We start from the raw sequence: 20,961 nt of genomic DNA, 5'->3' as shown, positions 1-20,961 counted from the left end.
AGTGGAGCATTGAACAAAGTGAGTTCATCAAGAATGGTTCTAGCATATTGCAAATATTTTGTGATTGACTAAGTGTCTTTGGTGAGGAGCCAAGTTATTCTTTTGTGTATAGTGGGTCAACCACATGATGGTTTGACATAGGTGTTAGTCAAAGTTGTCCAAACTTTGTGGAAGGTTCGTGCAGATGCGATGAACAAAATGAGAGTGGGAGTGAGAAAGACAATGATTACACTAAGGATCTTGTCTTACTCATAAGGAATATTCAAAATTAGTGATGTTGTTGAGAATGAGAAGAAGACAAGGATGGGTTCCATCGATAAATCCTATTAAATTATAACCAATAAAGATGACATTGAATTGAAAATGTCATGATGAGTAGTTTGTTGAATTGAGTTTGAGAAAGACCTAGGTAGCCACATTGATTGATATGAGAGGTGAAAGATTGTCATAACGATTGAGAATTGAGAGACATATTTGAAGAGAAAGAGATGTGTTTGAAGGGTAGGAGAGAGAAATTGATTTTGTGTGGTTTCAACCATTTGAGAAATTTCCCCCTTGAGAGCTTAGAAATGCTTTAATCCAATAAATCAAATGCAAGAAGAGGTAAAAAATTATGAAATGGTCTTTAACTTTCATTGAAGAAGTTTTTATACAATATATACTTGTCATAATATGTAGTCAAACTAAACTACCAAAAATAAGAAAAGGAAACTAACTAAAATAAAGAATGTATTTACACTGCTAAAAATAAGAAAATGAAACTAACTAAATTAAAGGATATATACACTATAAAAAAAATTAAGAAAAGGAAACTAACTAAAATACAAAAATATACTAATTCTAATTTCATGATTTTCATATTTGATTGACTTTTCTTATTATATTTATATAAAAGCTGTCATCTATTTTTAAAGTTAAAAACTTTCTATCAAAATCACATTATCATCATTTTACATGTGTATATGAAAAAAAGGGGGAAATGAGTAATTTTAAAATTTAAAATAAAAATTTATATGTATTACCCCAATACAATAATTAATTATTTAATGATATAGCAATGAAATTAAGAGATATGCGATGGTCACAAGATTTTTACGTGGAAAACTCACACACTAACTATAGAGATAAAAAATTATGAGGTTTAAGACCTACTACTCTAAATCTACTATACAAAATCAAGTTATACAAATTTATTTGACTATTTTACCCTAAAGATTTACCCTCTAATACCTACAAATTCATTCCCGTCCACGATAATGCCCACGATGCAACAACCTTTAATTGCTTTAGTGGATCATTTCAACCTGTTGAAAATCGAATACCAAAAGAGATGATAAGAAAAACCAGAACGGGTGCAGTAGCAGTTGAATCTTGCTTGGACGGGATGAGCCTCTGCAGGTTACAGAATGAATGGGTGAATGGATAGTAATATGAGACATATATATACTGGATCACAGTACTCCACAAAAAAAAAACAAAAGGTAATAGTTGAAAGAAAAAAAAAAGGAATCCTTGGCCTGTCAACACCTTCCCAATTAACACATTCAGATATTCGGAAAGTAGATTTGTCTCCTCACTTATTGTAATTCCTTGTATATTTTTGAAATATATTCTGCTGAAAGTCAGTGTAATCACCCTTAATCAGTGCAGAATACCATTTCCACTCCCCTCTAATCTTGTTAATACGCCAAGAAAATGTTAAACTCTTTTAAAGTTTTTTTAATCAATTTTCATTTTACGTGCTCATAACATAATTCCTGAATTTGAAAAAACTTACAACTTTAAAGGGTATTTGTGTCTCAAAAATTATATTTGATCTTTAAAATAGATAGGTAAATGGTATTGTTTTTTTTTTTAATAAAAAATGTTTTTTTCTTTTATGGGAAATTATATTTTTTGGAAGTGGGGGAATATGTATACATATATATACTACTAGTATAATTTTTTAATATTTTAGAAAATAAAATAAAAAGAAATCCAAAGAGAAACATATGATAATGCTTATAATAATATATCCATTCCAGTAAGTTTCCTTTTATATAAAGTCAGAAGAGATTTACAACAACATTTGAAATAATAAAATGTAAAGTACTATTCACATAAAATCATATAAAATTAGTGACATATATAATATTAACTCTTCTAGAGATTTTAATCAATTTCCATTTTCTGATATGGTATTAACATCAACTATTACCAATGAGACAAAGACTTTCATTGAAATGACAAATTATAAAGCTTGTATAAAAATCTTACCACTTAAAGGTTTCCGATATTTTATCAAGAGTTAAAACTAAAAAAAAATAAAGTATTAGTTATTATTGAGGTTGAAAATGAAAACAATATGGGGAAATTAATAAAAATTAAGATATTAAAAAAATAAAATCATAAGATTACGCCATAGACCATTATTTAAGAGAAATGCACCAAAGCTTGATATTACTATAATCATAAACTCAGGACTAGTATAAGCCACAACAATGGTAATAATTTGACCCAAGAACTTTAGGTTTTAAGCTCTAATACTTATATTATAATTATATTTTTTTATTCATTCAATATTTGGCATTCACAAGTCATAATTGTAATTATTATTTTTATTATTAATTTGTCAATAAGAAGGTAACTCAGGTTGAAAATCAAACCAATACTGGGTAAATAATAAATATTTAAAATATTTTTAAAAAAAAGTGCACCAACCCTTCATATCACTTTAATTGTAAATTCAAGACATATATATAATGTGAATAGTTTGTTATCAATAATTAAGATGGGTGTGAATTGTTTTCTCTTCATATAAAAGATTATATTCCTAAAACTTTTTGTGTGTATGTTATCCAAGGTTTATTAAGAGAAATAGTTATAACTTCAAGATCCATGTAGGTATGGTGTGATTCAAAGCCACAAAAAATGACATAATTTTGCCCTTTATGGATTATATTTACTTGATAGAAAACATATATTTTTATTCCATTATTTTGAGAACTTTACATTTTAAGCTCTAATACTTTACATGATAATTATCATTTTCTTTTTCCAATATTTGGCATTCATGTGTCCTTGTCAAGGTTTTTAAGGTTGCAAATGAAAATCATGTGGGTAATTAGTTAGATATATTTTTTATTTTTTATTTTCTTAAAAGCAAAAAGTGATAATAACTCTTATATAAAAACCCGAGATATTAAAAAGTGATTTTCAAGGATATAAGGATATCGACATTTTTTACATAAGATTTGTTATATATTTTATAATATTATTATTTTTTATTAAAAAAATCTTAACCAACTTAAATTTTAATAGTGATTTTTAAGAATACAAGGTAAGTTGGACTTTTTTTTACCTAAATGTTATAATTTTATAATATTATTATTCTTTATTTTTAAAAATATAAAATATGGAGTGTATCAAGAATAAGAATTTAAAATAAAATACATTAATAATGAAATTGGCAAATTAAAGGTCTTTTATGATGATAGTTTGTGAGATACAAGGGCTTAATAAAAGCAGCAACAGTAATTGTTCCCGGTAGGAGGCTCCGTGGTACACATGCCGGTGGAGTATCCATTTGCAGAACAGGCTGGGACACACTCCTCATTTGTCTCGCATGGGACACACTTCTGATTTGTCTGGCAGGGTCCCAGAAAAACGCACTGAAGTGCTTCTGCCTCTTTACCACCTACCACAAGAAACCACTGTATACGTTATTTCTCATTGCCATTAAGATAAACCCATACATATAATAAAGAAATATTGAAAGGTGGTGTACCAAGAGAGATGATAAGAAAATACAGGACGAGTGCAACAGCAGTTGATTGCTTAGAAGACGCCATGGAGGTGTAGAGATGTGCTGCTTCGGGTTAGAGAATGAATGGGTGCGTGGATAGCAGTCTAAGACATATTTATACTGGATCACACTCCACAAAAATGGTAATAGTTCATGAAATGACAATTTTCTCCAAGTAGGGTTAATTTCTTTCGACTTGATTTCTCATGTCAAATCAAAACTACCAAAAATCTAAAAGAAAACTAACTAAAATAAGGGATATATAGACGGTTAAAAATAAGAAAAGCAAACTAACTAAAATAAATTTTATATATATTACCAAAAATAAGATAAGAAAACTTTTTTAGTTTGGATAGAAGAGTGGATAACTTTGGTTAATCAGGTTTTGAGGATAATGGGAAGGTGGTTGATGTTGGTTATGGGGTTGTTTGAAGGTAGGGTAGGTGTTAACAGGTGTCTTGGAATAATTCTTCTCCACTTTATATTTAAGATGTGTTTCATGATTAATGAGGAGTTTCTCATGTAATTCATCAAAGGTCATTGGGCCTTGGAATAATTCTTCTCTACTTTATATTTAAGATGTGTTTCATGATTGAGGAGTTTCTCATGTAATTCGTCAAAGGTGATTGGGCTTTCATGAACGTGAATAACTAAGCAAAGATCCTTGTAATCATCATCTAGATCACCAAGGATTTGGAAGATAAAATCTTCATGATCTAGTGCAGCATTGAACAAAGTGAGTTCATCAAAAATGGTTCTAGCGTATTGCAAATATTTTGTGATTGATTAAGTGTTTTTGGTGAGGAGCCAAAGTTGGTCTTCGAGTATAGTGAGTCGACCACATAATGGTTTGACATAGGTGTTAGCCAAAGTTGTCCAAACCTTGTGGAAGGTTCGTGCAAATGCGATGAACAAAATAAGAGTGGGAGTGAGAAAGACAATGATGACACTAAGAATCTTGTTTAACTCATAAGGAATATTTAGAATTAGGAGTGTTGTTGAGAATGGGAAGAGGACAGGCGTAGGTTCCATCAATAAATCCTATTAAATCATAACCAATATGGATGACATTGAATTGAAAATGTCAGGATGAGTAGTTTGTTGAATTGAGTTTGAGAAATACATTGTCATAGCAATTGAGAATTGAGAGACATATTTGAAGAGAAAGAGATGTGCTTGAAGAATATGAGAGAGAAATTGATTTTGTTTGGTTTCAACCACTTGATAAATTTCCCCTTGTGAGAGCTTAGAAATGCTCTAATCCAATAAATCAAATACAAGAAAAGGTAAAAAAATTATGAAATGGTCTTTAACTTTCATTGATGAAGTTTTTGTACAATATATACTTGTCATAGTATGTAGTCAAACTAAAATTACCGAAAATAAGAAAAGGAAACTAACTAAAATAAATGATGTATTTATACTACTAAAAATAAGAAAATGAAAATAACTAAAATACAAAAATATACTAATTATAATTTCATGATTTTCATATTTGATTGACTTTTCTTATTATATGTATATAAAAGTTGTCATATATTTTTTAAGTTAAAAACTTTCTATCAAAATCACATTATTATCATTTTATATATGTATATGAAAACTAAACGTTCAATAGGGAACACCCAAAGGGGGTGAATGAGTGATTTTAAAATTTAAAATAAAAATTTATATGTATTATCCCCAATTTTTATCCTTACGATACTACGATACCTTGTATAACCAAATGAGTTATACTTGAAATCTTTAAATATAGAAATATTATTTTTCTCTTCTAGGGATAACATGCGAGATGTTAGGGATGATCAATTATTTAATAATATATCAATGAAATTAAGAGATATGCAATGGTTACAAGATTTTTACATGAAAAACCCTCGCACTAACTATAGAGATAAAAAACTATGAGGTCTAAGGCCTACTACTCTAAATCTACTAAACAAAATCAAGTTATACAGATTTATTTGACTATTTTACCTTAAAGACTCACTTTCTAGTACCAACAACTTGATTCACGTCTACAATGCAACAAACTTTAATTGCTCTAGTGGATCACTTCAACCTCGTTGAAGGGATGAAAGTCTTCAACGCAAGATTCAAAGATCGAATCCTTGAATGAGAGATTGGAAATGGTGTGATACTTTGCTTTCTCCTCAATGAGAACTTCTCAATAAGTTTGAGGTCTTTTTCTAATCTTTATAATCTTTAAAAACTATCTCCTACGCTCAAGGATTATAATGAGGTATTTATTGGAGTAAATCCCAAAGAGGTTTGGTTTTAAAAGACTTCCAAATCAAATTTGCATGAAATAATCTTGGTTGGAAATTCATGGCCACTTGAGCCCATTTTGGTAGCTTGAGTGCTTGAACAGTGTGGAGCGCTTGAGTGGTCAACACTTGAGTGCTGCTCCTCGCTTGAATGTCCTTTATTTTTCAAAAACTTTTACAAAAATTAATTTTAAGTTCAAAACATTTACCAATCCTATTTATACTTCAATTGAGTCTAAATTGTTACAACAATCCTTGATCTTCAATGGAAAACAAATTACTATCTAAAAAAACTTCTATGATCAAATATTAAAAGGAACAAAATTACCAATAATTAAACAAGATTATGTGTCAAAATAGTATACTTATTAATATATACTCAATTAAGCAAATAAGTATTTCATATTTAGAATTAATCGATTAAGATTATATTTCTTAACATAATAATTTTAATGTGCAAATAATCTCATGATAACACATATTATTCAAATTTATTTTTGGTTAAAATTTAATGCATATTGAATTGCAACTATCTCATAGATATATAAAATATGATAATAATGCAAACATGATTTTTTTTTTCGTATAATTATTTTATTAATGAGATGCATAAAAATCATAACAAAGAAGTTAATTACTTGAACTTCGCGCCTAATTTATTTAGAATCAAAATTTAATGAGATGTTTATGTTAAGAAACAAAAACTCTTAATTTAATAATATTACCATATTAAATTTTACGAGCCTAATATTAGTTTAAGTTGATATCACCACAAGTTTATAACATCAATTTAATAATTATTATGAGAAATGTATTACCTTGACATAAAAACCATCAAGCTTCTTATATGTTTATAAAAAAATTTGAGAAATAATAGGTGTTAGAAAAATTAGGCTAATCCAAACTTATGGTAATCACCCTAGAGGGGGTTGAATAAAGTGATGGTCTCTTTTTGTAAATTTAAATTATATGAATATAAGAGATAAATATATGCAAGTATATAATAAAACAAGGTAAAAACAATTGCATATAAAATAAAGGAGTAGAGAAGAGAGAATGCAAACACAAGATTTTTATAGTGGTTTGGCACAACCCGACCTACATCCACGCTCCTCTAGCTTCAATCCCAAGCTTGAGATTCCACTAATTCAAAGTTTCCAAACCAAGCATTCAAGTAATACAATTGGATTATGGTTTCAATCCACCCTCTTAGACTTTTGGCTCCAAACACCATTTACACTTCTCAAGAGATACCCCACTCTTGAACAATCCCTCAAATGATACTCCACACTTGAAAATCCCTAAATGATACCTTACACTTAGATTCTTCCTCTCAAAGATATACAAATAATTTCACAAACTCTTGGTACAAAACTTTAAGCTTAAATAATACAAGTAGACTAGGATTGAATGATGCACTAATAATATGTAAGTTTTAGAACAATGGTGCACTCAAAACACTCTCCCAAGGCTCAAATATATTCAAAAGATGTTTAGGAAGATTAAGCTTATGAAACAATGAAGATTGAAGCCTTTTTATAGAAGAAAAAAAGTCAAACTAGCCATTGAGGGTTCAACCGATCGAGGTAGGGGTCGACTGGTTGACTAGCTGTTAGTATTTAATGCTTGGCAGGTAACCGTTAGACCTTGACTGCCCTTTGACCGGACCTCGACCGGTTGAGGTGGGGGTCGATTGGTTCCTGTTAAACCTTGATCGGTTGAACAACCGTTCTGGAAAAGAGAAAAAGTTTTTTTTGCACCCCTCGACCGGTTGAACTAGGGGTTGATCGATTCCTCATTTGGTTCAACCGGTTGAGCCGTTTTTTGTTCAACAACCAATTTTTTCAACTTAAAACCTTTTAAACAAGTTTGCAAAATATTTGACACAATGTTTTAGTTAAAAACATGAAATTATTTAATTTTAAAATATTTAAAACAAAATAATTTTTGGATGATTTTGGTGCATAAGTAAAGAATGTAATACATAAAAATCCTAGTGCACCAACAATCTTATAAAGAAATCTTATAAAACTTGGGTTTTGCAAAACACTTCTCTTTGAGGTTTTTTTATTATTATTATTATTTTTTATTTTATGATTTCTCTTTGGTTTGATTTGTCTTTGTGATTGCCACTTTGGAAATCGTCTTACCTAATCACACTTGAAATATAATCATTAGTTTTAAACCTTATTTTGTTATCATCAAAACCGAGATTAACCAAACCTTGGTTTCACAATAGGGTTTCAATAAATTATTATCCAATAATATATATGTACTAGAGATAATATTTTATCCACAAACAAAGAAATTAAACCCTAAAAAGTTTAATTAGAATTAAATTCTTTTTATAGAAAGATTTCTTTCATTCTTATCTCTATAAAATAAAGAATTAAATTAAATAGGAAATAATACAAAAAATAATTAAATAACATTACTTTTTTTAAACTCCAATACTTAAAACATCAAATTGACATTTTCTTTTCACTCTATTTATTTTATCAATAACTAAAAGGATTATTAAAATCCAAATAGTGTCTACAAAAATTAGGGACAAAATCACGATTTAAGCAAATCTTAAAAAATACAAATTTTAAAGAACTCTTCCTTACCTTATTGTCCTTCTTTTACCCGGGCACATGATGAAAATCATTAGATATATAGCTTCCTAATTTTGTTATTATCAAATACTTATTAACCACTTTTAAAAAAATGTTAGACAAATAGAAAATAGTAATAGTCTCGATGTAAAATGATGAAACTCTTATACAAAGATATTGACCTAATTTGTATTATTTAAAATCACTTATTGTAATTCCTTGAATATTTTTTAAATATATTCTACTGAAAGTCACGGTAATCACCTGTAATCAGTGCAGAATACCATTTCCACTCCCCTGTCATCTTGTTAATATGCCAAGAAAATGTTAAACTCTGTTAGAGTTTTTAATCAATTTTTATTTTACGTGGTAATAATATAATTCATGAATTTGAAAAAACTAACAACTTTTAAGGGTATTTTTGTCTCAAAAATTATATTTGATCTTTAAAATAGATAGGTAAATGGTATAATTTTATTTTATTTTTTATTTTTTGATATTTTTTTTCCTTTTATGGGAAATTATAGAGATGATTTTTCCACATGTGATATTATTTTATTTACATATGGCATTGTTTTTTTTTTTTTAATAAAAAATGCTTTTTTTCTTTTATGGGAAATTATATTTTTTGGAAGTGGAGGAATATATATATACATATATATACTACTAGTATAATTTTTTAATATTTTAGAAAATAAAATAAAAAGAAATCCAAAGAGAAACAATTTTAAAGGTTAGAATAATATATCCATTCCATTAGTAAGTTTCCTTTTATATAAAGTCAGGATGAGATTTACAACAACATTTGAAATAATAAAATGCAAAGTATTATTCACATAAAATCGTATGTAACTAGTGACATAATATTAACTCCTCTAGAGATTTTAACCAATTTCAATTTTCTAGCATGGTATTAACATCCACTATTACCAATGAAACAAGACTTTCATTGAAATGACAATTTATAAAGCTTGTCATAAAAACCTTACCATTTAAGGGTTTAAGATATCTTATCAAGAGTTAAAACTAAAAAAAAAAAAGTATTAGTTATTATTGAGGTTGAAATGAAAATGATATGGGGAAATTAATAAAAATTAAGATATTAAAAAAATAAAATCATAAGATTACATCATAGACAGTTATTTAAGAGAAGTGCACCAAAGCTTGATATCACTATAATCATAAACTCAAGACTAGTATATATAGTACAATTCGAAGCCACAACAATGGTAATAATTTGACCCAAGAAATTTAGGTTTTAAGCTCTAATAGCCTATATTATAATTATCTTTTTTTTTATTCATTCAATATTTGGCATTCACAAGTCATAATTATAATTTTTTTTTTTATTATTCGTTTGTCAATAAGAAGGTAACTGAGGTTGAAAATGAAAACGATATTGGGTAAATAATAAATATTTAAAATATATATTTTTTAAAAAAAGTGCACCAACCTTTCATATTACTTTAATCATAAATTCAAGACATATGTATAGTGTGAATAGTTTGTTATTGAGAAAATAAATGTTATACTTAATTAAGAAAAACACCCAAAAGGGGGAGGGGTGAATTGGGTTTTTTAAAAAACTTTTCCAACACAACAATTTCAAGCACAATATAAACAAAATAAAGAGATAGAGTTAGAAAATTCAAACTCAGGTTTTACTAACTTGAAGCTTCAACCAAGCTTCCAATCTTCTTACACTTGGATTCCAACTCCAATGGACTCTTATACAATCTCTTCAAGATTCAAACCTCTTGAAGGCTTTAACACTCAGTTTTTACAAGAATGAATCCCTCAACCTAGCTCAAATACAAAATAAAGCTAGGATGACTCACAATGGTGCACTAAAGGATATGTAAGTGATAATTTAATGCACTAAGAAAGAAATGAGAGCTTTTAGGCCAAGAACATGTAGGTAGACAATTGATTACAAGTGTTCTCTATATCATAAATGAAGTGGAGCACTCAATTTATAGGTTTCTAAGCTCGGGAGCCAAAAACAGCAAAATGTAGCATCGATCGATCGAGCTAGGGATCGACCGGTTCACTAGGGGTCGACCGGTTCACTAGCCGTTGGAGCATTTAATGCTTTGGCAGGTTACCGTTGCTTCGATTGGAGGCCGACCGGACCTCGACCGGGAAGAGGTGAACCTCAACCGAGAAGAGGAAACTGCTGGGTGAAAGAGAGTGTTTTTGGCACTCCTTGATTGGACAAGGGCAACCGGTTGAGTCGGTTGGCTAGAGCCTCAACTGGTTCAGCCTTTTGGCCTCGAAAAACTATCTTTTTCAATTCCTTTCTTTTCTAACACTTAGGCAAGGTCTTTGATTACTACTCAAAAAGAGCATATTTTAGATAATAATTCTCACAAGTTTCACATCTTTTGAGTAGTAACTATGCCTAAAACACTCAATTAACATGTTTTTTCCCTTGCAAGAGTTACTAACAAGTTTTATGAAGTTTTGGAGTCATTTCAAGGTATAATTTTGATAAATTGGTGACAAAGAGATGAATCAAATTGAAAAAAACAAATAAAGTTGATTATGATCCAAATGCATAATGAAAGAAGCAATGCAATCGGTTTGGATTGGGATTTGGAGCTAAATTGAAGGTGGTAGAGGTGGATTAAAAATGAACAAATAGGAGAAATTGCAAAGAGGAGCCTAAAAAACTTGTTTTTCAATTTCGCATGACCATGCGAAATGAAATAGAATAGGCTTGGCTGCAGCACACAAGGGAAACCTGAAAAGTGATTTCGCATGACCATGCGAAAATTTTGCACAGTCATGCGAAACGCTCCAGGAAAACGAAAATGAAGCTGATGGATTTTGCACTTCACACCATCATGCGAAATTGCTAGAGCTCGTGCGAAAATGTATTTTCTCCAGATTCCTTGATGAAGAAACCTCCGGAAGACCTCTTAGATGATGCCAAGTGTCCAATTAACCTTGGCCTATAAATAAAAACGTGATTGACTCATTTAAAGACTTTTTACATTTTTTTCTAATTGTAGAACTTTCCAGATTTCTTCTTTTTATATAATTCTCTACTTTCCTTCATTTTCTCGATAGCCAAACATGTCTCGTGAGATCAAATCTCCAAGCATGAGTGGCTAAATCTCGTTTTTCTCAGAGGAGAAAGAATCTAGAGGCAAGATCTATGGTGAATTAGAGAAATGAGCTTGAATTGCAAAGGTAATTTGATCCAATTGATTGATTAATTGAAATTTGATAATTTTTCTCTTCAAATTGTCTTGGATGATTACTACAATGTAAACTAGGTAGATTCATCAAATTCTTAATGCTAGATTTGATGAGATTGAATAGTTGCATTGTGTGAATCATTGGAAGATAAATTAAGATGAATTGAATATATGATTTGAATTGATCTCTTGGATTAAATGACCTAATTTGAAGATAAATTAGATATAGACCTAAAGCTAAATCAAAAATCAGTTTAGATGAAAATTTAGGTTTTTAATCTAACTTGATGAAAATTAGATCTTATCATCTATTCACCATAGAAATTGTTTTCTAGAAAATCCTAACTCCTAGAATTTCATTTTTTATTAATTTTCTTTTATTTTACATTTTATTTTTCTTCTCAATTTTAGACCATTTTCAAATTGATTTTTCATCATGAATTTTCAAATCAATTTCACTTGATCACAATCATTTTTTATCATCTCATTCAAGCCTTAATTACCAAGAATAATTCATCTTAGTGGATGACACCTAAAAACCACTATACTACGGTAGTTTGTACTAAAACCATTTTTGATCGGGTACAAACTACTCTAAAATAGTGAATTAGGTTATAAATTTTGTTTTGATCAAATAAACGACAAAAATCGAGTGATCAGTCTTTAAGTGAATTAATATGCCAATTTAAAATTTTTTTGCCTAAGGTACATTTGATAAAACTCGGGTTTTAATGAAATCGAAGTTTTAAATGATAAACCGAGTTTTCTAAGATGCATAAAACTGTATGAAAATTCTAAGTGTACCCATGCATTCATCTTACATTTGTTTTCTATGATTAAAAGGCTTCCAAAAGTCTAGATCTTGTATCTATTTGGTCATTTGATGAATTTTCGAATTTATACCTGAGATTCTTTACCATTCAACTCAATTAGTCACTTAACTATGGTTTGTTATCATCAAAACCCGATTAGGAGAACCCTTGGACTAACAATCTCCCTATTTTTTATGATGACAAACCTCGATTATCTAGGAGAAAAAAAATCTCCCCCTCAAACCAATCATGGATCAATCAATCCAAAATTTATGAATTTAAAACCGAGATAATCAGGACATGCGAATTTTCAATAGGAAACAAAAGTAAATCATGAAAATAGCATATCATATGTAGTAAAGTCAAATTTACACGAAACAAAGCTAATTCAAACAAATAATATGATAATGACATGCATGTATAGGTCTCCTAGGTCCTAAATATCTCTCCCCCTTTGGCAACATAAAAAAGAAACAAATGGAGGTCTCGATGAAATCAAGGCTGAGGATGTGGAAACACGGAGTGGAGATAAGCCATCATTTCCTCATGCTGACTCTCCTAGCAACTCTCAATGGGCTCAATACTCTACTGGAGATGCTCAAATGTAGTCTGCTGCTGATCCATACGCTTCTCTATACGCTCAAATCTCTACTGGAGATGCTCAAACTGAGAAGTGAAGCCAATCTGATACTGATCTATGCGATCCTTCATAGAGTAGAATCAAGTATCACTACAAGCTCTTCCATACGAGTGTCAAGTGAACTAATCTGAGCAGATAAATCCATCCAAGGCGCATGATCAGGAGCATGAGGTGTCTAAGATGGTATCTCTTCGTGAAGAAGCTCGGTGAATGATGGTTAAGAGGATGGTCCTGTTGTGTAAGTCGGCTCAAACATCATAGGCTTAGACATCATAGGCTCAGAGAATGTGGCCTCAAACTGAATACCTTCTAACTGGGGTAGAGGATGAATATCAAGCTCGGGCCTTCTCTACTCAAAGTCTCTTTGAGGGTCTAACCCACACTCTATCTCTCGAATCTCGGCCTTCTCCTCTACTTCCGGATGCATCTGTCCCTGTCCCCAGGCCTGTGTTGGTGGTCACTCAGCTCTCCTAATCCAGGAGTCATCGAGGGCCTTATCAAACTTCATCCGCCCCAATGACTGCTCATCATAAGTGTCATAAATGGTAAGGGCCTTGAAGTCTGTCTCTCTGCTCAAATCAACCCCGACATCCTTAAATACTCTAGTAAGGAAGCGGTCGTAGGAGAGTACTTAGGTCATGCTCTCGCAGCATGATATCATGTGCATCATCATCAGATACCCCACGTGAATCCGTCTCCCCATCAGAATGGAGTCTATAAGAAATGCCTCAAGATACGAGACCTCATCTCGTTGTCCTCCTCGTGGTAATAGAATGGAGTAGATCATGTGATGAAGGACTTAGTTGCTCACAGTCACACTATGTGCCTATGGTTTGCCCATCCCCTGAGCGTCTACAAGGTCGCACATCCTCTGAATAGCCTCTCTAAGCTCGAATCCCATCATAGTAGGCCACGCCTTGGACTCATACACCCGAAGTCCAACTGAAGAGATGTCGAAAATGCGGCAAATGCTCTTCGGGCTCAGTCTGATCTCAACACCTCTAACGGTGGAAGTGATCGATCCACCAAGTCCATAAGTCACTCGTGAATAGAATGCACGCACCAGATTCGGGAAGATCGGCTCGGAAATCGTCACTACTAGCAGTCATCCCATCCGTCTGAAAAGTCTCTCAAACCCGAAATACTGAAGTTGGGATAAATTAATACTTCTCCCTGGAATGACTTTCCTTTGAGTGAATTTTTGCTTGTATTTCTAATACTTTTCGACGGAACTGAAGAGGGTTGTGTGATACATCGCCTTTCAGTGAGCCTCCGTCTGATTAGGCTGAGATGGCTCAACAGGGCGCTTGCCCTGAGCCCTAAAGGTTGTCGTCTCTCTCTTAGGTGCCATAAGAAAGGCAAAAATGAGGGATGCAAAGTTGGTAGAGAGAGAATCACACACAACCGAAAGCCTTAGGTGCGCGGGAATGTCCTGAAGCTAACTGTGACGCGCGGGCTGAGGAAAAATCGTCCTAAATCGAAAGCTCTATGACCCAAATCCGAAGCCTTAGCCTCTGATCGTCCCAAAATCCACTCCAAGGCTTGCAATCGGTCCATGATATTGCCCAAACTGGTCTCTAGAAGCAAAAATGTGAAGAACCTTGAAGAAATGGAGGAGAACAGTGGAGAAAATGAAACGCAGGAGGTTCTTTAAATTCCCAGCCCCGACGAACCGGTCGACCGATCCATGATCTGGTCGATCGCTTGGTCAACGGTCAACGGTCAATGCTCCAATTTTTTGTGTTTTTTCTTGTCTCATGATCCCCCCTACCATTTTCAATTGAAATTCCCAATTTTTTTTATGTCCAATGCCAAGGGAATTTTGATTTTTGGTCAAAATTTGACCATTTCCCTAAGTATATGTCTATATGATGCATATGACATGAAAATCATGCAATTATAAGGTAAATTCATCAAGAATTCATTTAGCAAACATTAGATCATAAGGAAATCACCCCTAGTTGTCTTCGAATATCAACAAATTGTTCTTCACTTAGAGATTTTGTAAATATATCGGCAAGTTGATCTTTTGTGAATAGTTTGTTATCAATAATTAAGATAGGTGTGAATTGTTTTCTCTTCATATAAAAGATTATATCCCTAAAACTTTTTGTATCTGTGATCCTACTAATCCCAACGATTGATTGTTTGTATGTCATCGAGGTTTATTAAGAGAAATAATCATAACTTCAAGATCCATGTAGGTATGGTGTGATTCAAAGCCACGAAAAAATGACGATAATTTGGCCCTTTAGCGATTATATTGGTAATTATCATTTTCTTTTTCCAATATTTGGCATTCATGTGTCATTGTCAAGGTATTTAAGGTTGCAAATGAAAATCATGTCTAGTAATTAATTAGATATATTTTTTATTTTTTATTTTCTTAAAAGCAAAAAATGATAATAACTTTTATATAATAACTCAAATATTAAAAAAAAAATTACTACCTCAAATATTAAAAGTGGTTTTCAAGGATATAAGGAATATGACACTTTTTACATAAGATTCTATATATATATATATATATATATATATATTTTAAATCTTTACCACCTCAAATTTTAATAGTGATTTTTAAGAATACATAATAAGTCCAACATTTTTTTTTACATAAATGTCCTTATATATTTTATAATATTATTATTCTTTATTTTTAAAAATAGAAAATATGAAGTGTATCAAGAATAAGAATTTAAAATAAACGATGTTTCCTTCATAATGCAAATACATTAATAATGAAATTGGCAAATTAAAGGCCTTATTATGATGATAGTTTGAGATACATGGGCTTAATAAAAGCAGCAACAGTAATTGTTCCCGGTAGGAGGATCGGTGGTACACAGGCCGGTGAGATATCCATTTACAGAACAGGCCGGGACACACTCCTGATTTGTCTCGCATGGGATCCACTCCTCATTTGTCTGGCTGGGTCCCAGAAAATCGCAATTAGCTTCTGCCTCTTTACCACCTACCACAAGAAACCACTGTATACGTTATTTCTCATTGCCATTAACATAAACCCATACATATAATAAAGAAATAATGAAAGGTGGTGTACCAAGAGAGATGATAAGAAAAACCAGGACGAATGCAACAGCAGTTGATTGCTTGGAAGACGCCATGGAGGTGTAGAGATGAGCTGCTTCGGGTTCGAGAATGAATGGCTGCGTGGATAGCAGTGTAAGACATATTTATACTCGATCACACTCCACAAAAATGGTAATAGTTCATGGGATGACAATTTTCTCGAAGTTGGGTTAATTTTTTTCGACTTGAGTTCTGGGGTTAAATACAACTAACAATCATTATTTTGAAATTTCATCGAATGGTTTTTTTTTTTTTTTTCATATGATATTTTTACTCATATTTTCTTTGATTTAAAATGAACTAGGTATCTGAAAATTTTACGGTATACAAATTTTGTGGAAAGGATATAAAAAGTTTTTTCACAAATGGTATTATTTTATTTTATTAATAAAAATGTCTTTTTCTTTTATGGGAAATTATAATTTTTGGAAAGGGTGGGATATATTCATTCTAGTTTCCTTTTATACAAAGTCGTTCCTATAGAATTATAGTGACACAACGTTAACTCTTTTATAACTTTTAATCAATTTTCATTTTTGGACATAATTCCTAAATTTGAAAATATATATATATATATATATTTTTAAGGGTATTTTTGTCCCTGAAAATTATATATTTGATCTTTAAAATGGAAAATTTTTCCACATATGACATTGTTTTCTTTTTTTGGTAATTTTTTTTGTTCTTCTATGGGAAATTATAGAGATGATTTTTCCACATATGATATTGTTTATTTTTTTAATAAAAAATCATTTAAATAAGTAGAATATCAAATTTAGTTTCACATTCTAACATAATATAACAAATCAACCAACCAACCAAACATAATAGTCATAGAAAGCAAAAAAAAAACTAGGAAAATCTATCATATAAATAAGTAGCATAATCTTCAAAAAAGTTAAGAGAATCTATCATATAAAGATGTAGCAAAATCTTCAAATTTCTACTACTTTTGCTGAAATTGTTGCATCATTTGCATCATCTGTTCTTGAATTTGTGCTTGCATTTGTGCTTGCATTTTTCTTTGCATTTCCATCATTTTTTCTTCAAACTCTTCTTTCACTTCTTCTCGTGTCTTCCTTTGAACTTCTATCAACTTCTCTTCAAATGTTTCTTTCAAAAGTATCATGATATTGACATAAAAACTAAAATATAAAGTGTTTCAATCCACATTCAAATTTATAAGTATGTAAGTTTCTTGCATGATTATACTAGCTTATTAAACAAATTATGTCAACATATATAAAATATGGCAAAATACTATAACTTTTTTTAATCAATTAAAAAAGTATATGTTAAAGCAAATACAAGAAGAGAAAGAAATTATGATGGTCTCATGAAGTTTTTGTACAATATATACTTGTCATAGGATGTAGTCAAACCAAAACTACCAAAAATTGCAAAAGGAAACTAACTAAAATAAGGGATATATACAATATTAAAAATAGGGACAATTATGTTTTGGACTTAGTTGGGCCCAAAAATTAAGCTTTGGTCCATATAAGTTCACCATTTAAGCCCAAGACTTAGAGAAAGTATGAAAATTAAGAAGAAGAATATGAATTTTTTATCTTTATAAAAATGACTTTTATTGACTATGAAAAAAAAAAAGTAGAAAAACATTAATTTAAATTTTATTCCTTTTATAAACCTCAATAAAATTTAATTTAATTTAGTGATTTTCCAAAAAAATAAAAATAAATTATTATTATTATTATTTAAAAATCAAACATCTGGAAAAATATATATTTTTAAAATTATGTATGTAAAAAATAACTAAAAACATGTCAAAATTATTTTTTTTAAATGATATATTTTTAGAATATATTTTTTAAAAAAATAGTTTTCTAAGAATAATAAATTTTCAGAACAATTATTAAAAAAAAATTGGGAGAATTATCTTTTGGGGGTAGATGGGTCCCCAAATTAACAAAAGGTTCATATAACTCTTCAAATTGAGTTGAAGGATATGAAATAGTAACGGACAAATATACCCTTTAAGAACACATATAAAATATTTTATAAAATTAAGTTAAATAATTTTTTTTTCAAAAATGCTAAATTAAATAAAAGTAGTTTTCAAAAATATTAAATTAAATAATTTTTTTTTTCAAAAATATTAAATTAATTTTTTTTTCAAAAATATTAAATTAAATTAAAGTATTTAAAAAATATTAAATTAAATATTTTTTAAATATTAAATTAAATAAATTTATTTTTAAAAAATATTAAATTAAATAAAAGTATTTTAAAAAATATTAAATTACATAAAAGTATTTTTAAAAAATATTAAATTAAATAAAAGTATTTTTCAAAAATATTAATTTTTTTTCTCACAATCAACAAAGGGCATTTTTGGAAATACTGAAGGATGATATCCTTCAACTCAATTTCCATACTTTCATTGGGTCTTGGGCTCAATTTGAAGAGTTACATGGACCTTTTGTTAATTTGGGGGCTCATCTACCCCCAAAACATAATTCTCCCAAAAAAATTAAGATAAAAAAGTTTGTCAAACATTATGATAGAAAATACTCAAAATAGTTTTGAAGGGTATATGAGTCTTTTCACATTTTATATCCTTCCTCTCAATTATGCAACTTTTATGGACCAAATCTTAATTTTTGGACCCAAATGGGTCCAAAACGTAATTATCCTTTAAAAATAAGAAAAGCAAACTAACTATACATTACCAAAAATAAGATAAGGAAACTTTCGTTTGGATAGAAGAGTGGATAACTTTGGTTAAAATAAGATAAGGAAACTTTGGTTTGGATAGAAGAGTAGATAACTTTGATTAATCAGGTTTTGAGGATGATAGGAAGGTGGTTGATGTTGGTTATGGGGTTGTTTGAAGGTATGGTAGGTGTTAACAGGTGTCTTGGAATAGTTATTCTCCGCTTTATATTTGAGATCTCTTTCACGATTGAGGAGTTTCTCATGTAATTCGTCAAAGGTGATTGGGCTTTCATGAACATGAATAGCAAAGCAAGGATTTGAAAGATAAAATCTTCATGATCTAGTGGAGCATTGAACAACGTGAGTTCGTAAAAAATGTTTCTAGCAAATTGCAAATATTTTGTGATTGATTAAGTGTCTTTGGTGAGGAGCCAAAGTTGTTCTTTGAGTGAAGTGAGTTGACCACATGATGGTTTGACATAGGTGTTAGCCAAAGTTGCCCAAGCCTTGTGGGAGGTTCGTGCGGATGCGATGAACGAAATGAGAGTGAGAGTGAATGAGAGTGGGAGTGAGAGAGACAATGATGACACTAAGGATCTTGTCTAACTCATAAGGAATATTCAGAATTAGTGGCGTTGTTGAGAATGGGAAAAAGACGGGAGTGGGTTACATCGATAAATCCCATTAAATCATAACCAATAAGGATGACACTTAATTGAAATGCCATAATGAAAAGTTTATTGAATTGAGTTTGAGAAAGACCTAGGTAGCCACATTGATTGATATGAGAGGTGAAAGATTGTCATAGGGATTGAGAATTTAGGGATGCATTTGAAGAAAAAGAGATGTGTTTGAAGAGTAGGAAAGAGAAATTGATTTTGTGTGGTTTCAACCATTTGAGAAATTTCAAGAGCTTAGAAATGCTTTGATCCAATAAATCAAATACAAGAAGAGGAAAAAAAATTATGAAATGGTGTTTAACTTTCATTGATGAAGTTTTTGTACAATATATGCTTGTCATAATATGTAGTCAAACTAAAACTACAAAAAATAAGAAAATGAAACTAACTAAAATAAAGGATATGATGTATTTACATTACTAAAAATAAGAAAATGAAACTAATATATACACTACCAAAAAAAATAAGAAAAGGAAACTAACTAAAATACAAAAATATACTAATTATAATTTCATGATTTTCATATTTGATTGACTTTTCTTATTATATGTATATAAAAGTTTTCATCTATTTTTAAAGTTAAAAATTTTCTATCAAAATCACATTATCATCATTTCATATATGTATATGAAAACTAAAAGTTCAATAGGGAATACCCAAAGGGGCGAAAGAGTGATTTTAAATTTTAAAATAAAAATTGATATGTATTATCCCCAATTTTTATCCTAACCATATTAGGATACCTTGTATAACCAAATGAGTTATACTTGAAATCTTTGAATGTAAAAATATGATTTTTATGTTCTAAGGATAACATGCGAGATGTTAAGGATGACAATAATAATCAATTATTCAATGATATAACAATGAAATTAAGAGATATGTAATTGTCATAAGATTTTTACATGTAAAACCCTCTCACTAACTATGATAATAAAAAACCATGAGGTCTAAGGCCTACTAATCTAAATCCACTATACGAAATCAAGTTATACAAATTATTTACTTGACCGTTTTACCCTAAAGACTTACTCTTTAATACATACAACTTGATTCATGTCCATGGTGCAACAACCTTTAATTGCTCCAATGGATCACTTTAACATCATTGAAGGGATAAAAGTCTTCAATGTAAGATTTAAAAATCGAATCCTTGAATGAGAGATTGGAAATGGTATGATACTTAAGGCTTTCTCCTCAATGAGAACT

The sequence above is a fragment of the Vitis riparia genome, chromosome 3 (genome assembly GCF_004353265.1).
Source record: "Vitis riparia cultivar Riparia Gloire de Montpellier isolate 1030 chromosome 3, EGFV_Vit.rip_1.0, whole genome shotgun sequence".
NCBI lineage: Eukaryota > Viridiplantae > Streptophyta > Magnoliopsida > Vitales > Vitaceae > Vitis > Vitis riparia.
The sequence above is the reverse complement of the archived record's forward strand: the minus strand, read 5'-3'. Positions refer to the sequence as shown.